General features: G+C 54.7%; 1 long non-coding RNA gene across 1 annotated transcript in view; it reads right to left on the bottom strand.

The window, feature by feature from the left end:
- Positions 1–11,548: 11,548 nt before the first annotated feature.
- The window catches only part of LOC115073833, a 51,923-nt gene continuing 41,332 nt past the window's right edge, over positions 11,549–22,139 (bottom strand). Inside the window, exon 5 of the long non-coding RNA XR_003852136.1 lies at positions 11,549–11,660. This is a non-coding gene — a long non-coding RNA (uncharacterized LOC115073833). The remainder of the gene's footprint in view (positions 11,661–22,139) is intronic.

Genomic DNA, 22,139 nt, shown 5'->3' with positions numbered 1-22,139 from the left:
AGAGAATGCAGGTATCAATGGCAGAGCCTGGACGAGAGCGTCAGTATGCAAAGTGGCTCCCCCAGGAGGGAGCGAGAGGTGCTAGACCCCAGCATCCTTGTGCTGACCCTCCTAGGGCAGGAGCATGGGATACTGTAAGAGAATGCAGGTATCAAGGGCAGAGCCTGGACGAGAGCGTCAGTATGCAAAGTGGCTCCCCCAGGAGGGAGCGAGAGGTGCTAGACCCCAGCATCCTTGTGCTGACCCTCCTAGGGCAGGAGCATGGGATACTGTAAGAGAATGCAGGTATCAATGGCAGAGCCTGGACGAGAGCGTCAGTATGCAAAGTGGCTCCCCCAGGAGGGAGCGAGAGGTGCTAGACCTCAGCACCTTTGTGCTGACCCTCCTAGGGCAGGAGCATGGGATACTGTAAGAGAATGCAGGTATCAATGGCAGAGCCTGGACGAGAGCGTCAGTATGGAAAGTGGCTCCCCCAGGAGGGAGAGAGAGGTGCTAGACCCCAGCATCCTTGTGCTGACCCTCCTAGGGCAGGAGCATGGGATACTGTAAGAGAATGCAGGTATCAATGGCAGAGCCTGGACGAGAGAGCGTCAGTATGCAAAGTGGCTCCCCCAGGAGGGAGCGAGAGGTGCTAGACCCCAGCATCCTTGTGCTGACCCTCCTAGGGCAGGAGCATGGGATACTGTAAGAGAATGCAGGTATCAATGGCAGAGCCTGGACGAGAGCGTCAGTATGGAAAGTGGCTCCTCCAGGAGGGAGCGAGAGGTGCTAGACCCCAGCACCTTTGTGCTGACCCTCCTAGGGCAGGAGCATGGGATACTGTAAGAGAATGCAGGTATCAATGGCAGAGCCTGGACGTGAGAGCGTCAGTATGCAAAGTGGCTCCCCCAGGAGGGAGCGAGAGGTGCTAGACCCCAGCATCCTTGTGCTGACCCTCCTAGGGCAGGAGCATGGGATACTGTAAGAGAATGCAGGTATCAATGGCAGAGCCTGGACGCGAGAGCGTCAGTATGGAAAGTGGCTCCCCCAGGAGGGAGCGAGAGGTGCTAGACCCCAGCATCCTTGTGCTGACCCTCCTAGGGCAGGAGCATGGGATACTGTAAGAGAATGCAGGTATCAATGGCAGAGCCTGAACGAGAGCGTCAGTATGCAAAGTGGCTCCTCCAGGAGGGAGCGAGAGGAGCTAGACCCCAGCATCCTTGTGCTGACCCTCCTAGGGCAGGAGCATGGGATACTGTAAGAGAATGCAGGTATCAATGGCAGAGCCTGGACGAGAGCGTCAGTATGCAAAGTGGCTCCCCCAGGAGGGAGCGAGAGGTGCTAGACCCCAGCATCCTTGTGCTGACCCTCCTAGGGCAGGAGCATGGGATACTGTAAGAGAATGCAGGTATCAATGGCAGAGCCTGGACGCGAGAGCGTCAGTATGCAAAGTGGCTCCTCCAGGAGGGAGCGAGAGGAGCTAGACCCCAGCATCCTTGTGCTGACCCTCCTAGGGCAGGAGCATGGGATACTGTAAGAGAATGCAGGTATCAATGGCAGAGCCTGGACGAGAGCGTCAGTATGCAAAGTGGCTCCCCCAGGAGGGAGCGAGAGGTGCTAGACCCCAGCATCCTTGTGCTGACCCTCCTAGGGCAGGAGCATGGGATACTGTAAGAGAATGCAGGTATCAATGGCAGAGCCTGGACGAGAGCGTCAGTATGCAAAGTGGCTCCCCCAGGAGGGAGCGAGAGGTGCTAGACCCCAGCACCTTTGTGCTGACCCTCCTAGGGCAGGAGCATGGGATACTGTAAGAGAATGCAGGTATCAATGGCAGAGCCTGGACGAGAGCGTCAGTATGCAAAGTGGCTCCCCCAGGAGGGAGCGAGAGGTGCTAGACCCCAGCATCCTTGTGCTGACCCTCCTAGGGCAGGAGCATGGGATACTGTAAGAGAATGCAGGTATCAATGGCAGAGCCTGGACGCGAGAGCGTCAGTATGGAAAGTGGCTCCCCCAGGAGGGAGCGAGAGGTGCTAGACCCCAGCACCTTTGTGCTGACCCTCCTAGGGCAGGAGCATGGGATACTGTAAGAGAATGCAGGTATCAATGGCAGAGCCTGGACGCGAGAGCGTCAGTATGCAAAGTGGCTCCCCCAGGAGGGAGCGAGAGGTGCTAGACCCCAGCATCCTTGTGCTGACCCTCCTAGGGCAGGAGCATGGGATACTGTAAGAGAATGCAGGTATCAATGGCAGAGCCTGGACGAGAGCGTCAGTATGCAAAGCGGCTCCCCCAGGAGGGAGCGAGAGGTGCTAGACCCCAGCATCCTTGTGCTGACCCTCCTAGGGCAGGAGCATGGGATACTGTAAGAGAATGCAGGTATCAATGGCAGAGCCTGGACGCGAGAGCGTCAGTATGCAAAGTGGCTCCTCCAGGAGGGAGCGAGAGGTGCTAGACCCCAGCATCCTTGTGCTGACCCTCCTAGGGCAGGAGCATGGGATACTGTAAGAGAATGCAGGTATCAATGGCAGAGCCTGGACGCGAGAGCGTCAGTATGCAAAGTGGCTCCTCCAGGAGGGAGCGAGAGGTGCTAGACCCCAGCACCTTTGTGCTGACCCTCCTAGGGCAGGAGCATGGGATACTGTAAGAGAATGCAGGTATCAATGGCAGAGTCTGGACGCGAGAGCGTCAGTATGCAAAGTGGCTCCCTCAGGAGGGAGCGAGAGGTGCTAGACCCCAGCATCGTTGTGCTGACCCTCCTAGGGCAGGAGCATGGGATACTGTAAGAGAATGCAGGTATCAATGGCAGAGCCTGGACGAGAGCGTCAGTATGCAAAGTGGCTCCCCCAGGAGGGAGCGAGAGGTGCTAGACCCCAGCACCTTTGTGCTGACCCTCCTAGGGCAGGAGCATGGGATACTGTAAGAGAATGCAGGTATAAATGGCAGAGCCTGGACGAGAGCGTCAGTATGCAAAGTGGCTCCCCCAGGAGGGAGCGAGAGGTGCTAGACCCAGCATCCTTGTGCTGACCCTCCTAGGGCAGGAGCATGGGATACTGTAAGAGAATGCAGGTATCAATGGCAGAGCCTGGACGAGAGCGTCAGTATGCAAAGTGGCTCCTCCAGGAGGGAGCGAGAGGTGCTAGACCCCAGCATCCTTGTGCTGACCCTCCTAGGGCAGGAGCATGGGATACTGTAAGAGAATGCAGGTATCAATGGCAGAGCCTGAACGAGAGCGTCAGTATGGAAAGTGGCTCCTCCAGGAGGGAGCGAGAGGTGCTAGACCCCAGCACCTTTGTGCTGACCCTCCTAGGGCAGGAGCATGGGATACTGTAAGAGAATGCAGGTATCAATGGCAGAGCCTGGACGTGAGAGCGTCAGTATGCAAAGTGGCTCCCCCAGGAGGGAGCGAGAGGTGCTAGACCCCAGCATCCTTGTGCTGACCCTCCTAGGGCAGGAGCATGGGATACTGTAAGAGAATGCAGGTATCAATGGCAGAGCCTGGACGCGAGAGCGTCAGTATGGAAAGTGGCTCCCCCAGGAGGGAGCGAGAGGTGCTAGACCCCAGCATCCTTGTGCTGACCCTCCTAGGGCAGGAGCATGGGATACTGTAAGAGAATGCAGGTATCAATGGCAGAGCCTGAACGAGAGCGTCAGTATGCAAAGTGGCTCCTCCAGGAGGGAGCGAGAGGAGCTAGACCCCAGCATCCTTGTGCTGACCCTCCTAGGGCAGGAGCATGGGATACTGTAAGAGAATGCAGGTATCAATGGCAGAGCCTGGACGAGAGCGTCAGTATGCAAAGTGGCTCCCCCAGGAGGGAGCGAGAGGTGCTAGACCCCAGCATCCTTGTGCTGACCCTCCTAGGGCAGGAGCATGGGATACTGTAAGAGAATGCAGGTATCAATGGCAGAGCCTGGACGCGAGAGCGTCAGTATGCAAAGTGGCTCCTCCAGGAGGGAGCGAGAGGAGCTAGACCCCAGCATCCTTGTGCTGACCCTCCTAGGGCAGGAGCATGGGATACTGTAAGAGAATGCAGGTATCAATGGCAGAGCCTGGACGAGAGCGTCAGTATGCAAAGTGGCTCCCCCAGGAGGGAGCGAGAGGTGCTAGACCCCAGCATCCTTGTGCTGACCCTCCTAGGGCAGGAGCATGGGATACTGTAAGAGAATGCAGGTATCAATGGCAGAGCCTGGACGAGAGCGTCAGTATGCAAAGTGGCTCCCCCAGGAGGGAGCGAGAGGTGCTAGACCCCAGCACCTTTGTGCTGACCCTCCTAGGGCAGGAGCATGGGATACTGTAAGAGAATGCAGGTATCAATGGCAGAGCCTGGACGAGAGCGTCAGTATGGAAAGTGGCTCCCCCAGGAGGGAGCGAGAGGTGCTAGACCCCAGCATCCTTGTGCTGACCCTCCTAGGGCAGGAGCATGGGATACTGTAAGAGAATGCAGGTATCAATGGCAGAGCCTGGACGCGAGAGCGTCAGTATGGAAAGTGGCTCCCCCAGGAGGGAGCGAGAGGTGCTAGACCCCAGCACCTTTGTGCTGACCCTCCTAGGGCAGGAGCATGGGATACTGTAAGAGAATGCAGGTATCAATGGCAGAGCCTGGACGAGAGAGCGTCAGTATGCAAAGTGGCTCCCCCAGGAGGGAGCGAGAGGTGCTAGACCCCAGCATCCTTGTGCTGACCCTCCTAGGGCAGGAGCATGGGATACTGTAAGAGAATGCAGGTATCAATGGCAGAGCCTGGACGAGAGCGTCAGTATGCAAAGCGGCTCCCCCAGGAGGGAGCGAGAGGTGCTAGACCCCAGCATCCTTGTGCTGACCCTCCTAGGGCAGGAGCATGGGATACTGTAAGAGAATGCAGGTATCAATGGCAGAGCCTGGACGCGAGAGCGTCAGTATGCAAAGTGGCTCCTCCAGGAGGGAGCGAGAGGTGCTAGACCCCAGCATCCTTGTGCTGACCCTCCTAGGGCAGGAGCATGGGATACTGTAAGAGAATGCAGGTATCAATGGCAGAGCCTGGACGCGAGAGCGTCAGTATGCAAAGTGGCTCCTCCAGGAGGGAGCGAGAGGTGCTAGACCCCAGCACCTTTGTGCTGACCCTCCTAGGGCAGGAGCATGGGATACTGTAAGAGAATGCAGGTATCAATGGCAGAGTCTGGACGCGAGAGCGTCAGTATGCAAAGTGGCTCCCTCAGGAGGGAGCGAGAGGTGCTAGACCCCAGCATCGTTGTGCTGACCCTCCTAGGGCAGGAGCATGGGATACTGTAAGAGAATGCAGGTATCAATGGCAGAGCCTGGACGAGAGCGTCAGTATGCAAAGTGGCTCCCCCAGGAGGGAGCGAGAGGTGCTAGACCCCAGCACCTTTGTGCTGACCCTCCTAGGGCAGGAGCATGGGATACTGTAAGAGAATGCAGGTATAAATGGCAGAGCCTGGACGAGAGCGTCAGTATGCAAAGTGGCTCCCCCAGGAGGGAGCGAGAGGTGCTAGACCCAGCATCCTTGTGCTGACCCTCCTAGGGCAGGAGCATGGGATACTGTAAGAGAATGCAGGTATCAATGGCAGAGCCTGGACGAGAGCGTCAGTATGCAAAGTGGCTCCTCCAGGAGGGAGCGAGAGGTGCTAGACCCCAGCATCCTTGTGCTGACCCTCCTAGGGCAGGAGCATGGGATACTGTAAGAGAATGCAGGTATCAATGGCAGAGCCTGGACGCGAGAGCGTCAGTATGCAAAGTGGCTCCTCCAGGAGGGAGCGAGAGGTGCTAGACCCCAGCATCCTTGTGCTGACCCTCCTAGGGCAGGAGCATGGGATACTGTAAGAGAATGCAGGTATCAATGGCAGAGCCTGGACGAGAGCGTCAGTATGCAAAGTGGCTCCCCCAGGAGGGAGCGAGAGGTGCTAGACCCCAGCATCCTTGTGCTGACCCTCCTAGGGCAGGACCATGGGATACTGTAAGAGAATGCAGGTATCAATGGCAGAGCCTGGACGAGAGCGTCAGTATGCAAAGTGGCTCCCCCAGGAGGGAGCGAGAGGTGCTAGACCCCAGCATCCTTGTGCTGACCCTCCTAGGGCAGGACCATGGGATACTGTAAGAGAATGCAGGTATCAATGGCAGAGCCTGGACGCGAGAGCGTCAGTATGCAAAGTGGCTCCTCCAGGAGGGAGCGAGAGGTGCTAGACCCCAGCACCTTTGTGCTGACCCTCCTAGGGCAGGACCATGGGATACTGTAAGAGAATGCAGGTATCAATGGCAGAGCCTGGACGAGAGCGTCAGTATGCAAAGTGGCTCCCCCAGGAGGGAGCGAGAGGTGCTAGACCCCAGCACCTTTGTGCTGACCCTCCTAGGGCAGGAGCATGGGATACTGTAAGAGAATGCAGGTATCAATGGCAGAGCCTGGACGAGAGCGTCAGTATGCAAAGTGGCTCCTCCAGGAGGGAGCGAGAGGAGCTAGACCCCAGCATCCTTGTGCTGACCCTCCTAGGGCAGGACCATGGGATACTGTAAGAGAATGCAGGTATCAATGGCAGAGCCTGGACGAGAGCGTCAGTATGCAAAGTGGCTCCTCCAGGAGGGAGCGAGAGGTGCTAGACCCCAGCATCCTTGTGCTGACCCTCCTAGGGCAGGAGCATGGGATACTGTAAGAGAATGCAGGTATCAATGGCAGAGCCTGGACGAGAGCGTCAGTATGCAAAGTGGCTCCCCCAGGAGGGAGCGAGAGGTGCTAGACCCCAGCATCGTTCTGCTGACCCTCCTAGGGCAGGAGCATGGGATACTGTAAGAGAATGCAGGTATCAATGGCAGAGCCTGGACGAGAGCGTCAGTATGCAAAGTGGCTCCCCCAGGAGGGAGCGAGAGGTGCTAGACCCCAGCATCCTTGTGCTGACCCTCCTAGGGCAGGAGCATGGGATACTGTAAGAGAATGCAGGTATCAATGGCAGAGCCTGGACGAGAGCGTCAGTATGGAAAGTGGCTCCTCCAGGAGGGAGGGAGAGGTGCTAGACCCCAGCACCTTTGTGCTGACCCTCCTAGGGCAGGAGCATGGGATACTGTAAGAGAATGCAGGTATCAATGGCAGAGTCTGGACGCGAGAGCGTCAGTATGCAAAGTGGCTCCCCCAGGAGGGAGCGAGAGGTGCTAGACCCCAGCATCCTTGTGCTGACCCTCCTAGGGCAGGAGCATGGGATACTGTAAGAGAATGCAGGTATCAATGGCAGAGCCTGGACGAGAGCGTCAGTATGGAAAGCGGCTCCCCCAGGAGGGAGCGAGAGGTGCTAGACCCCAGCACCTTTGTGCTGACCCTCCTAGGGCAGGAGCATGGGATACTGTAAGAGAATGCAGGTATCAATGGCAGAGCCTGGACGAGAGCGTTAGTATGCAAAGTGGCTCCTCCAGGAGGGAGCGAGAGGTGCTAGACCCCAGCACCTTTGTGCTGACCCTCCTAGGGCAGGAGCATGGGATACTGTAAGAGAATGCAGGTATCAATGGCAGAGCCTGGACGAGAGCGTCAGTATGCAAAGTGGCTCCTCCAGGAGGGAGCGAGAGGTGCTAGACCCCAGCATCCTTGTGCTGACCCTCCTAGGGAAGGAGCATGGGATACTGTAAGAGAATGCAGGTATCAATGGCAGAGCCTGGACGAGAGCGTCAGTATGGAAAGCGGCTCCCCCAGGAGGGAGCGAGAGGTGCTAGACCCCAGCATCCTTGTGCTGACCCTCCTAGGGCAGTTTCTTTGCTGTCCCTGGGCGTTCGGGAGTGAGAGCCGAGTTAAGAGAAGAAGGCAGAGTGCCCGTTCCCTATTTTCACCAAGCTCATTGGAAACACTTTCCATCCCTCCTGCTCTCTTATTTTGGTTTCCCCTTTTTATTTCTATTTCTTTGAGGCTTTTAAGTGAGTGCCCAGGGACTCAGGCTCTTTAGCATGCAGAACGAGCAAGAAGCCCAGGACTGTTAGTGACCTCGCAGAGGAACGGATTCCCATCCATTCCCAAGGTAAGGAAGGGGAGGAGAAGACCAGTGGCCGAACAACCATCACAAGGAGACCTTCAAGGTAGGAGAGGAGTGGAAAGGTGGCACCCAGGTACCATCTGAAGGAAGGAAGGAAGGAAGAGAATGAGTGGAGGGCTATGGAAAATGGGCTTAAATCCTATCCTCCAGCTTAAGAGGCTACCTCCATGACTGGCTTGGAGAAAGAGCTAAATTATCAGTGGGCATTGCCTTTAAACACTGCATACATTTCTTAAAAGCTTAAGGGCACAAATGTATTGAAGAAGAACCTCTGCCATTCAATTCCATCACTTAGCAGTAAAAACTATCTCAGCTTAATACTGATATTTATTATCAGTGCTGTTTACCATTGACTTTAATGCTAACTTCAGAACTAACCAAAGCATAAGACCTAGAAGTGTAATCTTCACCACATCAGGGAATCTTGGACACTCACTTGAGGTTTTTCTTACATCTTAAGAGGATTTTAACAGCTGGGATCGTACGCAACATACCCTGACTTATTGCACCTCCGGTCCTTCAAATTTATACTCTGCATCCACAGACCCCCACCCACCCCAAGCATTTCCCCATACAACTCACCCCTCAAGCATCCTTCCACTTGAAAAACCTTGCTGACATTACTAATAACTTCTCAGCAATTATCAAATTTCACTCAAATGGTACAGCCCTGCAAACAGCAAAACAGAGCAAGCTGGACTGCCAGAGATCCCTACAGAGAATCCTTCACCTCAGTCACACATGCAAAATCACCCTCACCAAATACAAAATAAGTGATCATAACTTAGAAACTGAAATATGCAGACAAAAACTGAAACCATTCTCTGTATGCAGTGCAGCAGAAACATTTCCTCCTCTATTAAACTGAGCTCAACAGCCCCACTCACAAAACCAATGATGAGGCCCCCACCTCTCTCCCCTACCACCAGTCTCTTCCTCTTACTCTCCCCCTTTAGCACCCCACCTCTCTCCCCATCCCCCTCTTCTCCCTATAGCCTCTCCTTTTCTCCTACCCCACCCTTACTCTCTTCTCCTGCCACCAGCTCTCTCCTCCCTCTCTCTTTAGTCCTCTCCCTCTGCTTCCAGCCCCTTCTGTCCCCTCCTCCTTATCCTCAGCTCTCCTCTCCATCCCCTTCCCAGCATCCAACTCATCTCTGTGACTCCAGTCTGGAATAGAGGGATATTGAAGGGACTGCTAAGGAGGCAAAGGAGTGCTGCTAGTGGCTGAGCAGCTCCCGTGGCTGTGGTAACAGTGATAGGTCCACCAGTGGCGGCAGCACTGAGCAGCTCCCGTGGCTGTGGTAACAGTGATAGGTCCACCAGTGGCGGCAGCACTGAGCAGCTCCCGTGGCTGTGGTAACAGTGATAGGTCCACCAGTGGCGGCAGCACTGAGCAGCTCTCGTGGCTGTGGAAACAGTGATAGGACCACCAGTGGCGGCAGCACTGAGCAGCTCCCATGGCTGTGGTAACAGTGTACAGGTCCACCAGTGGTGGCAGCACTGAGCAGCTCTCGTGGCTGTGGTAACAGTGATAGGACCACCAGTGGCAGCAGCACTGAGCAGCTCCCATGGCTGTGGTAACAGTGTACAGGTCCACCAGTGGTGGCAGCACTGAGCAGCTCCCGTGGCTGTGGTAACAGTGTACAGGTCCACCAGTGGTGGCAGCACTGAGCAGCTCCCATGGCTGTGGTAACAGTGTACAGGTCCACCAGTGGTGGCAGCACTGAGCAGCTCCCGTGGCTGTGGTAACAGTGATAGGTCCACCAGTGGCGGCAGCACTGATCAGCTCCCGTGGCTGTGGTAACAGTGATAGGTCCACCAGTGGCGGCAGCACTGAGCAGCTCCCGTGGCTGTGGAAACAGTGATAGGACCACCAGTGGCGGCAGCACTGAGCAGCTCCCGTGGCTGTGGTAACAGTGTACAAGTCCACCATTTGCAGCAGTACTGAGCAGCTCCCGTGGCTGTGGTAACAGTGTACAGGTCCACCAGTGGTGGCAGCACTGAGTAAGGCCTGGAAGTCATGATAAGCCTCTTTGTATGCAGCTTGCTCATGGCAGAAATGACAGGAAGGATTGCACGGAGGCACCGAGGCTGAGAAAGGAGTCACTTTCTGATGAAGGTCAGAGGTCAGAACCCAGCCTTCAGCCTTGTTCCTCTGTATTTCTATCTCCTCTTCCCACCAAAAGGGCTTCACAGATGATATCAGGATTGGGATTTTGGGAAATGTTTGCTCCTTCTGCAGATGGACAGCGCTGAGAGAGCAGATAATGAGAAGTGCTTATCAGGTAAAGTTCAATGTAAAAAGGTGCAGACGTCTGAGGGAGCTCTGTATGCTGGGGCGAGATACCCACGGGTACCAAGCTTGGGCTAATTCAATCTGATGCATGAGTGATAAGGCAGTGGCCAGAGCAGAGAGAGAGAGACATAACCAGTAACAAGAATAAAAAGGGGGTTGATAAAGTCTCTGTACAGGTTGTTGGCCTGGTGCAGAGAGAGTCTGAAACGAGAGAAGGACCCTGAGTCTCGGGGCATTGCCATGATCTGCCTCGTTTCTGACAGCCTCGGAGTGAAGGCTCAGGGGAAGCTGAGTGCTGCCTCGCCCTTCATCGCAGGCCATGCTTTTCAGCTCCAGAGTTTGTTTTTCTTTATTGGGCTTTGTCAGTCCAAGGGCAGGCAGAAAGGGATTGCACTACAGCAGCTGTTTACCCAGAGTTTTCCATAGCAACAGGTGCAAGCCAAGCTCTCCCGGAAAGGGCTCCCTTTCTTTAAAAAGGATAAAAAGTCAGAGAAGTTTGGGTGAAGGCGATGTGCGGAGTGATCCTGGGCCTCCTGCTGTCCCCGCAGCCCTCGAGCCGGTGTAACCTCCCTTTACAGGCTGCTGAGCACGAGCTCACTGTTTGCAGGCTCTGGAAAACAAGCCCCAAGGATTCACCAAACAAAGCCAGTCCTCGCCGAAAAAGTTGTGCTTCAAATAAGAAAAGAACACGTTTATTTAGAGTCTGCGAAATAAAGGTCCAGTGGCAAGGCAGAAAAATCAGCAAACAGTCTACGATGCAGAAACCCCAAGGCGAAGCATCCACCTAGGTTACAGAGATGACAGTGGGTACTCGCGCTGACATTTTCCACCACCTCCTTAGGCAGCAGACAGGTAGAAACCCACTTCTCCGTCCTCCAACACACGGAAATGATGTGCTCCTTTAATCTAGATGGCCTGCTCCATGCCAGAGAGAGAGAGGGAGAGCGGGAGAGAGAGAGAGAGAGGGAGGGAGGGGGGGAGAGAGAGAGGGAGGGAGGGAGAGAGAAAGAGAGAGAGAGAGAGTGCCCTCGCGAGTGGATCACAGGAACTCAAGACTGGGACTCATCTGCCTGGGACCTCCCGGTGCCTGGTGGAAGCACTCCCCATCAACCACAATGCCATTAACACCCTCTGCCCCCTGCTGTGTCTTCATTTTACTAAATAGTACCCAGACAGGGGTCATACAGGCTTCCTTCTGGGCCTCTCAGTGCTCAATGTGTGCCTCCTTCTGGCTTTCATGCCCTTCTTCCCAGCGCAGCTTCGGTTATATCAGGTGTGAGTTTCTTTGTGTGCTGAAGCATGCTTGGCCATGTTTTGTTTCAGCTCTGAAATTACATCTTGTCCTGTGATGGTAGGATCAGTCCTGAATGTTTCTCAATGCTAGGACGACTCCTATATAGGATAATCAGAGCCAGATATTTCTCAGTTTGTCCTTCTCACTTCACAATCAGGAAGGTGTTATTTATCACTGTTCTTTATTATATGAATGTTTTATTTATTGTGTTTTGTTAGTTTTATGTTTTATGTGGTTTGACTGATATGATATTTATGTATTTTATGTTATACGCTTAGTACAAACTGTGTTGGTTATGCGGATTATAAATAACGGTGAATAAATAAATACATTAAATTCAATTAAATAATGTAGCCAAAATGTCTAAAAAGAGGAGAATAACAATAAGAGCAGTTTCAGCCCTTCCTCTGAATAACCCAATGGCAGGCACTGTGCAAGGAAAAACCATTCAGCATCTGAATGAAGAAAACAGGAACAGAGGCAAAAAAGAGAAAAAGAAGATTGCAGCCTGGGAAAGGAAGCTGAGATGGGGGCTGATATTCAGTTTTCCATGTAAATGGCAAGTATTGGGGCATCCAGACAGTTATCTGGACAGGAAAGGGGCGAGAGAAAGTTATGCGGCTACCTTAGCCGATTTTCCACTGGAAGCGAGCAGGTGATAACTTTAATTAAAAGAAGAAAGCCGGCTGAGTTGCGTTTCAGGGCCTGTCCCCCACCTCCCTCCCACCTGTGGGGCTCCCCCAAGCTTTCTCTGCAGTCCCCCCATACACACACACTTTCTGATATTTCCTAACGCACGATCTCAGCCCGCTCTCTACCTAAAATTGTTGTATTTTTGGCCCGGATGGCGGTCGCGTCCTCCCGCCGTGGTTCCCGTGGAAGCAGCGGGCCAGGCGCCGGCAGGACGTGAGCCCACGGGACGCTTGCACCAGCTGGGATCTCTTTCTTACCCATTACCCACAGCCACATAACTTTATCTATTGCTGGCGATATTCAGAAGAACATCAGGTGAAGCTTAAAATGATCTTTAATGCCACTGAACGCCCGGGTGACTTCTCCATGAAACGGCTCCTGAATATTGGCCAAGTGAACGTTTCTGCTGCACTTTGGACCATTTCTGGTGAAGCGGTAACGTTTCCACCATCCTTAGGCCTCTCCAGGGGAAAGCCAATTTCACTGGAGGTCAGGACCATTAGGTTTGACACTGAAAGGGAGGCTAAGATTTGCTAATGATAATTAAAAGCTTGCGGCTTTCCCTTTAACTCTTTCAAATCTGCTTCCCTGCCGCTCCCAGTGACTGATGATAGACTCCAGGGCTTTCTAACCTCGGCCCAGCTGTAAGATTCTATTTATTACCACCTGTCCTGCAGGTGGTAATAAATAGAATAATAAATATGACTGCTTATATGACTATGCCATGATCTCTCCTTTACTCCAATCTAACGCCTTCTAGTGACTTCATCCAGCGAGGAAGCTATAGAAACGGCAGATTGAGCTGTGCCTAAGCAGAGGAAAGCTGAGCTCGCCACTGCCTTCATCAGCCACTCTCACAGGCCTAAATTCTTACTTCTCTTACATTGCCTCTTGTTTAGAAACAGAAAAATTCAAAGCATTAATTAATGAAAGTACAAAATCATGTTATAGAATTTACAGTAAATGAAGTCATTGCATTCTTAAATTTTACTTCCTGAACCAGTAAAAAACAAAAAGAAAAGAAAAAGAAAAACAGGATAAAAAAGGCAAAATCCAAGACTGAGTGTGAGGCCTGGCTCACCTCTGAGTAAGGCTGTGGCTCTCTTCAGATTCTTTTCGGATTGCAGATGAAGAAAGCAGGGCCAGCCCAGAGACCACCAGCCTGCCCAGCTCACAGACCATCAGCCTCCCATCCAGAGACCATCAGCCTGCCCAGCTCACAGACCATCAGCCTCCCACCCAGAGACCATCAGCCTGCCCAGCTCACAGACCATCAGCCTCCCATCCAGAGACCACCAGCCTGCCCAGCTCACAGACCATCAGCCTCCCACCCAGAGACCACCAGCCTGCCCAGCCCACAGACCATCAGCCTCCCACCCAGAGACCATCAGCCTGCCCAGCTCACAGACCATCAGCCTCCCACCCAGAGACCATCAGCCTGCCCAGCTCACAGACCATCAGCCTCCCATCCAGAGACCACCAGCCTGCCCAGCTCACAGACCATCAGCCTCCCACCCAGAGACCACCAGCCTGCCCAGCCCACAGACCATCAGCCTCCCACCCAGAGACCATCAGCCTGCCCAGCTCACAGACCATCAGCCTCCCACCCAGAGACCATCAGCCTGCCCAGCTCACAGACCATCAGCCTCCCACCCAGAGACCATCAGCCTGCCCAGCCCACAGACCACCAGCCTCCCACCCAGAGACCATCAGCCTGCCCAGCTCACAGACCATCAGCCTCCCACCCAGAGACCATCAGCCTGCCCAGCCCACAGACCATCAGCCTCCCACCCAGAGACCATCAGCCTGCCCAGCTCACAGACCACCAGCCTCCCACCCAGAGACCATCAGCCTGCCCAGCCCACAGACCATCAGCCTCCCACCCAGAGACCATCAGCCTGCCCAGCGCAGAAACCACAGACCATCAGCCTCCCACCCAGAGACCATCAGCCTGCCCAGCTCACAGACCATCAGCCTCCCACCCAGAGACCATCAGCCTGCCCAGCTCACAGACCATCAGCCTCCCACCCAGAGACCATCAGCCTGCCCAGCCCACAGACCATCAGCCTCCCACCCAGAGACCATCAGCCTGCCCAGCTCACAGACCACCAGCCTCCCACCCAGAGACCATCAGCCTGCCCAGCCCACAGACCATCAGCCTCCCACCCAGAGACCATCAGCCTGCCCAGCTCACAGACCACCAGCCTCCCACCCAGAGACCATCAGCCTGCCCAGCTCACAGACCATCAGCCTCCCACCCAGAGACCATCAGCCTGCCCAGCTCACAGACCACCAGCCTCCCAGCCCAGAGACCACCAGCCTGCCCAGCTCACAGACCATCAGACTCCCACCCAGAGACCACCAGCCTGCCCAGCTCACAGACCATCAGCCTCCCACCCAGAGACCATCAGCCTGCCCAGCCCACAGACCATCAGCCTCCCACCCAGAGACCATCAGCCTGCCCAGCTCACAGACCATCAGCCTGCCCAGCGCAGAAACCACAGACCATCAGCCTCCCACCCAGAGACCATCAGCCTGCCCAGCTCACAGACCATCAGCCTCCCACCCAGAGACCACCAGCCTGCCCAGCTCACAGACCACCAGCCTCCCACCCAGAGACCATCAGCCTGCCCAGCTCACAGACCACCAGCCTCCCACCCAGAGACCATCAGCCTGCCCAGCTCACAGACCATCAGCCTCCCACCCAGAGACCATCAGCCTGCCCAGCTCACAGACCACCAGCCTCCCAGCCCAGAGACCACCAGCCTGCCCAGCTCACAGACCACCAGCCTCCCAGCCCAGAGACCATCAGCCTGCCCAGCTCACAGACCATCAGCCTCCCACCCAGAGACCATCAGCCTGCCCAGCTCACAGACCATCAGCCTCCCACCCAGAGACCATCAGCCTGCCCAGCTCACAGACCACCAGCCTCCCACCCAGAGACCACCAGCCTGCCCAGCTCACAGACCATCAGCCTCCCACCCAGAGACCACCAGCCTGCCCATCTCACAGACCACCAGCCTCCCACCCAGAGACCATCAGCCTGCCCAGCTCACAGACCACCAGCCTCCCACCCAGAGACCATCAGCCTGCCCAGCTCACAGACCACCAGCCTCCCAGCCCAGAGACCACCAGCCTGCCCAGCTCACAGACCACCAGCCTCCCAGCCCAGAGACCACCAGCCTGCCCAGCTCACAGACCATCAGCCTGCCCAGCGCAGAAACCACAGACCATCAGCCTCCCACCCAGAGACCACCAGCCTGCCCAGCTCACAGACCATCAGCCTCCCACCCAGAGACCATCAGCCTGCCCAGCTCACAGACCATCAGCCTGCCCAGCGCAGAAACCACAGACCATCAGCCTCCCACCCAGAGACCACCAATGTGCCCGTATCCTCACTTGCTAAGAATCGGTATAACAGTGTCCAGTTTATTATTTATTTATTTAAAAGCTTTTCTCTGCCGGTATTCGTGGGTACCTGATATTGGTTTACAGAGAACTTAATGTAATGATAATGGTAATGCAATGAACAAGGAAGGAGAGAACTGGGATGCAACGGGAGGGGGAGGGGGGCGGGGACAAAATACCGATATATAATGTACAAGATAACGCGAGATAATCTCAATATACAGAAGAGAAGTTACAGGGCGGGAGGGTAACAGATTAAGGGGGAGACTGCTGAGAAGGTAAGAGCACGGTGGGGAAGGAAGAAAACTGGGGGGAGGTAAAGGAGGAGGGGGAAAGGATAGGTAGGGGGTCAGGGGGGAAGGGAGGGGTGAGGGGGATAGGAGGGGCACTTTCATTAGAGACTTTCAGGATCTCACTTCAGGAAATAATAGCAGAGGTGATGATTACTGAATTATCTATAGAAAATGATCCCAACTACCACCTGCCACTTGGTCAGCTGAGGCTGCACTTATTTCTTGACCTATTAACCTTTGTCGGACTGTCTATGGCTGGAAGACGTTTACAAATCTAACAACTGTAATAACTGAGTCTATGGTAATTTTCATGTAATTGAGTTATGATTTGGAGAGTGACTAAGGGATTATAGAGATGCGTTCGCTGTCTTCTCTATGTCAGAGAGGGTAATTTGGCAACATATGTGCCATGCCAATAAAATTATTCTAAACTCATTCATAGCTTTCACCTGCCAGTCTGTCCTGCCTTTTCAATGCCACGGGACTGACAAAATACAGCAGACTACGTAAATATTTCATGAACAGCCTAAAGACAATTCATACATACAAAGTAATACAGTTCCTAAAAATAACACAATAATTCCTAAATCAATACATAATGACAGTCAATACTAATAACAGAAAAGTCTATCAGAGGTCATTGTGTCAGGGGATGTGGTAGCCACGTTAGTCCACTTGAATGCAGGGAAATAAAGATTAACAACCCCCTCACACACTTGTTGTATTTTCATTGATCATAGTAAGATCTAAAGTAATGAAATGCCAAGCTGAAATAAAAGCAGCATTCATTGGAAAAGAGTCCAGAAAGTAGGGCTGAGATGAAGATTCCCTCTGGGAAGAGCAGGAGGGAAGACTTCAGGGTTTGTAATCAGACTAGGAGATTGCAAGGTGCTGGGGACATGGAGAGTAGAGATTAAATAAGAAATATGATCTGCTGAACTGGGTCACAGCAAGCCCAGTATCCTGTACCTGACAGTGGCCAGTCCCAGTCACAGGTATCAGGCGGGATCCCCAGCAGTAGACCTGGCCCATGGTGCTAGCACCCAGGGATAAACACTGGCTTTCCCCAAGTCTCCTGCTTGAAAACTTCTTAAAGCCAGCTATGCTAGCTGCCTTTACCACATCCTCTGGCAATGAATTCCAGAGCTTAATTATTCACTGAGTGAAAAAATATTTTCTCTAACTTGTTTTAAATGTGCTATTTAGCAACTCCATGGAGTGTCCCCTGGTCTTTGTACCTTAGAAACATGAGCACAGCCTATCTAGCTGCACATCCAGGTCAACTGCTTAGCTTCGCAATCCCTGGAACTCTCTCACAGATCCTGTGCTTATGCCATGTTTTTAAAGAATAACGAACTGATTCACATCCACCCGTCCTAGATCTCTCATGATCTTAAACACCTCTATCATATCCCCCCTCAGCCGTCTCTTCTCCAAGCTGAAAAGTCCTAACCTCTTTAGTCTTTCCTCATAGGGGAGCTGTTCCATTCCCCTTATCATTTTGGTTGCCTTTCTCTGTACCTTCTCCATCACAATTATTATCTTTTTTGAGATGTGGAGACCAGAATTGCACCCAGTACTATAGGTGTATTTGCACCATGGAGCATTACAGAGAGATTATGATATTCTCCATTTATAATCTAATAATTCGTATTCATATTTTAACTGCCATTGCACACGGAGATGAGGATTTCCCCGTTCTCAGTATGGAACCCACCATCATGAAACTACAGTGTGGGTTACTTTTCTCTTCTCCACATTAAATTTCATGGCCAGGTTCCCAGGCTCACAAGGTCCGCTTGTGATTTAACACCTTGGAATAATTGCGTCCTCTGCAAATTTGTGTATCTATAGTGCAAGTTTGTGCTTGTTATGAGCCTAACTTGTCAAAAACGTTAACTCTTAAAAAGTGACCATCTTCTGCAGTCCCAGGTCACCATCCACAGGAAGCAGGGGTCAGAGCTCTGATGAAGGCTAAATACCACACAGCAGTCAGCAGCCATCATGGTACAGTAACAGGAAGGGGGAAATGTTCCACAGAGTCCAGCACAGGTGCAGGACGGAAGGGAAAAGAAATGCAGCCACGCAACTGGAACTCGCATCTCCTCTGCTGCCACTCACTGCCAGCCCCAGACAGGAGATGGGAAGGAACTTGCACCATTAGATGACCTCGTGCAGAGAATCTCAGCTTCTCCAGAATTACAGAGGAGAAAGGAATATGAAGTTTGTTTAGCCAGAGTAAGATCTTGTGCCGTGGGCCGGTAAGGCCCTGCATTCAGGCAGGTATCTCTGCTGACAGGAAAGGAGGTCGCTGGGTGCACTGCAAGCTCCAGGCTCACTGCACTAACACAAATCTCTCTTTAGTTTAAGAATTGTGTTTTGACCGCAAGGGGATTTTGGCTAGAGCTCAAGGAGTGATAATGATAATTCGCTGCCTAGCTCCCAGCTCTCAGTATGTTAATGTGAAATTCAAGAAGCTCCAATTAACTGCTTCAGTCCTCCGCAGGGATGGTGAAGGAAGAGACAGAGAGAGAGAAAGGGAAGGAGGAGAAGAGAGGGGAGAGGAGAGAGAGAAGAGGAGGATACAGGTGTAGGGAAGAGGAGGGGAAGAGGGGAGAGGATAGAGGAGGAAGGAGAGGAGGAGACGGGTGAGGAAGAGAAGGGGAGGAGGAGGAGAAGAGAGGGGAGAGGATATAGAGAAGAGGAGGAGACAGGTGTAGGGAAGAGGAGGGGAAGAGGGGAGAGGATAGAGGAGGAAGGAGAGGAGGAGACGGGTGAGGAGGAGAAGAGAGGGGAGAGGATAGAGGAGGAAGGAGAGGAGGAGACGGGTGAGGAAGAGAAGGGGAGGAGGAGGAGGAGAAGAGAGGGGAGAGGATAGAGGAGGAAGGAGAGAAGAGGAGAAGACAGGAGTAGGGAAGAGAAGGGGAGGGGAGAGGAGAGGATAGAGGAGGAAGGGGGGAGGAGGAGATGATAGTGAGGGGGAGGGGCTCTGGATGAATTTGTGCTGCTGAGGGAAGGAGGGATCGCTCCAGTGCTGCCCAGGGTCTGTTGGGCCTCTGGACTTGCTTGGTGAGGAGAGGACGATGCAGCTCTGACCCCTTCACCACCCGAATAACTTTATCCAAACTTACCCCCTCCTCCCCTCTCTCGGGCTTGCAGTGACCCTCCCCTTCCCTCTCCCTGCCCCACTATGTTTCCCAGCCATTCTCCTCTCCTTCTCTTCTTTCCAGCATCTCCTCCTCTCCCTGCCCCATTGCCCTCCTCTCCTCTCCATGACCTGCCACCTCCCCTTCTCACCTCATCTCACCACGCCTCTCCTTTCCCTGCCCTCCCCCCATTCTCGCCTCTTCTCCCTTCCTCACCTCTCCTGCCCTCTCCTCCACCTCCCCACCTCTTTCTGCCCTGAAGTCTTTGCAGAGTAAGCTCCCCCTTTCTGAAATGAGCCGGACATATTAAGGAGTCAGAAAACACGACAGAGAAACCTGGAGCTGGGAGCTGAGGGAATGGAAAAGCTTCTTTTATGGAGAGGATGAAGTGCAGAGCTGCTTCCCTTGCAGGTCCAAACTCCTGAGGACCCTCACCTGGGCTGGCCCAGTGACCCAGTGATAGCTGCGCCAGAGACGCACAGCGTAAGGGAGAAGGCTCCCAGCCAGTGCGCCCTGGTGACACCGGGGCTGCCGGAGGAGCGGTGCCCAGCCTTGTGGCCTCCGCGGGGTCAGGGAGGGTATCCTGGGCCTCCGCTGGGTCAGGGAGGGTGTCCTGGGCCTCCGCGGGGTCAGGGAGGGTGTCCTGGGCCTCCGCTGGGTCAGGGAGGGTATCCTGGGCCTCCGCTGGGTCAGGGAGGGTATCCTGGGTCTCCGCTGGGTCAGGGAGGGTGTCCTGGGCCTCCGTGGGGTCAGGGAGGGTATCCTGGGCCTCCGCTGGGTCAGGGAGGGTTATCCTGGGCTTCCGGTGGGTCAGGGAGGGTATCCTGGGCCTCTGCTGGGTCAGGGAGGGTGTCCTGGGCCTCCGCGGGGTCAGGGAGGGTATCCTGGGCCTCCGCTGGGTCAGGGAGGGTGTCCTGGGCCTCCGCGGGGTCAGGGAGGGTATCCTGGGCCTCCGCTGGGTCAGGGAGGGTTACCCTGGGCTTCCGGTGGGTCAGGGAGGGTATCCTGGGCCTCCGCTGGGTCAGGGAGGGTGTCCTGGGCCTCCGCTGGGTCAGGGAGGGTATCCTGGGCCTCCACGGGGTCAGGGAGGGTGTCCTGGGCCTCCGCTGGGTCAGGGAGGGTATCCTGGGCCTCCGCTGGGTCAGGGAGGGTGTCCTGGGCCTCCGTGGGGTCAGGGAGGGTATCCTGGGCCTCCGCTGGGTCAGGGAGGGTGTCCTGGGCCTCCGCTGGGTCAGGGAGTGTGTCCTGGGCCTCCGCTGGGTCAGGGAGGGTATCCTGGGCCTCCGCTGGGTCAGGGAGGGTGTCCTGGGCCTCCGTGGGGTCAGGGAGGGTATCCTGGGCCTCCGCTGGGTCAGGAAGGGTATCCTGGGCCTCCGCTGGGTCAGGGAGGGTGTCCTGGGCCTCCGCTGGGTCAGGGAGGGTTATCCTGGGCTTCCGGTGGGTCAGGGAGGGTATCCTGGGCCTCCGCTGGGTCAGGGAGGGTGTCCTGGGCCTCCGCGGGGTCAGGGAGGGTGTCCTGGGCCTCTGCGGGGTCAGGGAGGGTATCCTGGGCCTCCGCGGGGTCAGGGAGGGTGTCCTGGGCCTCCGCTGGGTCAGGGAGGGTATCCTGGGCCTCTCGCACCTTCCCTGAGGAAAGCCGGATACCCTGCTATGTATGGCTGTGTCTCCTCCGTCCCGTCACCCCTCCCCTCCTCTGCCTTCTCCAGCTGCCCCAGTGAGGATGACCAGGCCTAGCAATGGCCACTTCCAAGGGTCAGTGGCGACCTCCATCATGGCCATTCCAGACCAGTTTCCCTTTCCAGTGCTTGGGGCTTTGAGGAGGGGTCTGCAGTGCTCTGGAAGGGACAGAAGAACTTGCCTGAGAGGCTGGCGATGTCTCCAGACTTGACCATTGAGGGAAGACTTTAGCCCGGTTGCCTAGTAAGAAGCCTAAGAAGCATAAAGTCTGTGCTTAGGAAAATGAATTTCTGAATTTTGCCTTTTGCCTATCTTTGTGATGGTAAAATGTTTATCTTTTGGCTTCCTTAATGTGCATTTGTTTTTTTAGGAGCCTGGGTGGTGATCCTTACACCTCCTGCTGCAGCTGGGAGTTCCTGGCCAAAGGGGAAGTATCTGCCTGTGGGCGGGAGTGGGCTGTGTTAGGGTTTTGAGGTGTTGGGTACCGCGGTGATGGCCACGCCCACGGGGAGGAGCCCCGCGAGGAGCCGCAGTGCTAGGCTGGACTCTGTGCACGCAGACACAGAGAAGTCGTGTTTATTGTACAGCTCGATGGCACTGCCCGGGGTGGACAGAGGTGAAGGTAACCCAGCAGAAGCAGTCCAGGGGTCCTCAGCAGAGGAGACCAGTCCCTCACTCGAGTAGATGGTAGGCAGCGCAGGGTAGTAGAGGAAAGTCCCGGATGCAGACTCTGAGCGCTGAAGCTGGAGGTGAGACAGACTGATAAGGTTAGTTACTCACTGAGTAGTTAGCTGTATTGAGGAAGATCCTGGCAGGCAGAAGTAGATGAGGAAGGCACCAGAGTAGGAAGAGCAGGCCCTCGAGGAGCGAGTACCCGATATCCCAGATTGGTACCTGTAAGAGAGCATAAGGGCCCCCGAGGAGCAGGTACCCAGGTTAGCGATGAATTACCCTGAAGGGCAGAGAGAAGGCAGAGCAGCTTGGACCGGAGCTATTCCAATCCTTGCTAACTCTGATTGTTAGCAAACGAATACCCGGATGTGCTGACGTCACTCGGAGGGGACGCCCCTGAGGTTCCCGCCATGACGTGGGTGGCGAGTGCATGCGCACCCTAAGAGGCCCACAGGAAATCCATGGCGAACGCCGTGGCCGTTGCCGCTCCGGGGATGCCGGAGAGAGTGGCATGAAGTCGCGGCAGCAGCCATCCTCCCAAGGCTTGAGGAGAGAGAAGGAAGAAAGGTGAGGGACAGAGGTCACAGCCGTCTGAGACCGACGGACGCAACAGGGTGAAGCTATAAAACAGCAAATTCCCAGGTATGGGGATCCCAAGGCAACTTCAAAATTCAGCACTGGAGGCAAC

Source organism: Rhinatrema bivittatum, chromosome 12 (genome assembly GCF_901001135.1).
Source record: "Rhinatrema bivittatum chromosome 12, aRhiBiv1.1, whole genome shotgun sequence".
Classification (NCBI taxonomy): Eukaryota; Metazoa; Chordata; class Amphibia; order Gymnophiona; family Rhinatrematidae; genus Rhinatrema; species Rhinatrema bivittatum.
The sequence above is the reverse complement of the archived record's forward strand: the minus strand, read 5'-3'. Positions and strand labels throughout refer to the sequence as shown.